We start from the raw sequence: 2,467 nt of genomic DNA, 5'->3' as shown, positions 1-2,467 counted from the left end.
CCTGGTACTGCCATATACCCAAATCTTGTTTGTGAATTTCTCTAGGCATGCATCTAGGAGGGTAATAGAACATCGTGTTTATTAAATTGAAATATGATTTACATGCCATAAAACTTACCCTTATAAACTGTACAATTCAATGGCTTTTAGTATTTTCAAAAATATATTCACATCACCACAATCTAATTCTAGAAGATTTTCATTACCCTATAAAAAATCACTGTACCCATTAGCTTTCACTGCCCATCCCCCCACCAACCATTGGCAACCACTGACCTACATTCTATATGGATTTGTCTATATTTCTTTCCTTTTAAGAATGCTGTTTATTAACTTATTGACTATCTGATGAAAAAGTTAAATGAATTATACATCTCAGATCATAAAACATGAGCCTAATTCTTTTCTTTTATTAAAAATGACCCAATTCCTCTCTGATCCCTTTTCCCCCTTCATTGTTACCTGCTCCAATGTTTTAAATTCACTGTGACATTAACTATGTTAATTAATTATACTTAGAAAATATGAAGTATTCTTTTATGTACTTTTTTTCATGAACATAATGGTATTGTACTATGATATCTTACTTTCTTGCTCAACTCTACAGTTTGGGTTACAGAAAGAAAGTATAGTCTAGTGGGCAAGAATAGCCTTTGTCTAACTACAGTTTCCCATTAAAAGAAACTGGAGCCTACTGAAGAAATTGCTGATTACAGGTCCAGGGCAAAAAAAATGTTTAATAAGAGCCTGGTATATCTTTTCATACCACATAGCAAGAAGGCTATTAAAGGCAGCTAGGGACATGGGCAACATAATCAGAAAACAAATTTGAGATCAATAAAGACATGAGCCACCATGCACTGGAAAACACTAAATAGATTTAAATCAATGAGTTCACAATAATGCTGAAAAAAAAATAGTAATTGATCAACATTAGGATAGTAGGGAATAGCTACATTTAACTATTTAACTATAGCATCAAGATTTGTTCTGCTTTTCCTGTTTGAATTTACCTCTAGGTAACTAAGAAGTTGATGAAGAGACGTTTCTCTTTATAAAATAAATCTAGCTCATTAATACATAGGAAATTATAAATTTAGACTATCACAAATTTTAAACTTTAATGGATTAGTGGATATGAGCATTATTGACAAAAATGACAAACATCTAGACATTGTACAAAGCATGAAAAGATAAAAATATCACCTATTAAATACTTTTGCCCAAACAAAACACAGCAAAAACAAAAAGAACGTAATTTGATCAAGCTTTTAGACCTTTCAATTTCCAGGAAATGCAGGGGACAGTATGAACAACTGTGTGGATGCAATCAGCAAAATCCAGACTGTGGGAAACACTGCAGAGTAAACATCCTGGTTTCTTCAATAGATAAAATTCACAGAAAGAAAAAAGAAAATAAAGATGCGATTAACAGACTTAATAGAAAGATAAACCAATTACAATGTATGGCTACAGATATACATATATATGTACATACATATATTCATATGCATACAAATATACATATAAAAGCACACAAATTGCTAAAAAAATCATTTAAAGACACTTAGGGAAATGTGAGTACTATATTTGGTGACGGTAAAAATTGATTGTTGAAATTTTGAAGTGGGATTATAATGTCATTATATTAACAAGGGATTGTGTTCAAAGACGAAATTATTTATGTTTCTGAATTACATATGTAAAGATAAAGTGATACTCTCTTTGGAATTTGCTTCAAAAATAAAAACTGAAGGGAGGCGAGTGGATAGAAGTGTAGAGGAAACAAGGTTGACTGTGAATTGATTATTGTAAAAGCTGAGGGATGACAACAGGAGATTTATTATGCTGTTCTTTTTATTATTGTATATGTTAGAAATTTTCTATAGTATGATTAAAAGCAAAAAGAGTACAACCTTGAAGAAAACCCTGGTCTCCATCTGGCTCAGCTTCTTTCTCACTCTGTGGTGTGGGCAGTAACTTAAATTCTCAGACCTTCCATTTCTTCATCTGTGAAGGAGAGATAGAACTATCAATCTCATAAGTTGTTTTGAGAATGTTTAGTGAATACATATAAAACACATAGAGCAGTGCCTGGTCATTACCCTGTAGATTTCGAGTTCATTGCTTTTAACTTCTGCAGAATGCTTCACAGAATGTCTCTAAAATGTTTATTTTTCCATGTCTCTAGAGCCACACCACAACCATAACCACTGAGTATTTTCACACTTGTCCTTATATATGGGAGAGTTCCTGAGAAATAAACTTTGAGGAATGAGATTGCTGGGTCACATCTGTTGCTATGTCAGAATTGCCACAAAAAATCATGTCTCCCTATATCCTAGCTGTTGACTGAAATTATCTTTCTTGCTATATTTTGCCATTATGAGGTCCTATTTTAAGGCTATTTCTGTATCTCTTTACCTATCTCACGGTTACTTAGTTTGGTCTTTCTAGGAATTGTCTA

The sequence above is a fragment of the Carlito syrichta genome, unplaced genomic scaffold (genome assembly GCF_000164805.1).
Source record: "Carlito syrichta isolate Samal-C Ts95f unplaced genomic scaffold, Tarsius_syrichta-2.0.1 Scaffold287827, whole genome shotgun sequence".
Taxonomy (NCBI): Eukaryota; Metazoa; Chordata; class Mammalia; order Primates; family Tarsiidae; genus Carlito; species Carlito syrichta.
The sequence above is the reverse complement of the archived record's forward strand: the minus strand, read 5'-3'. Positions refer to the sequence as shown.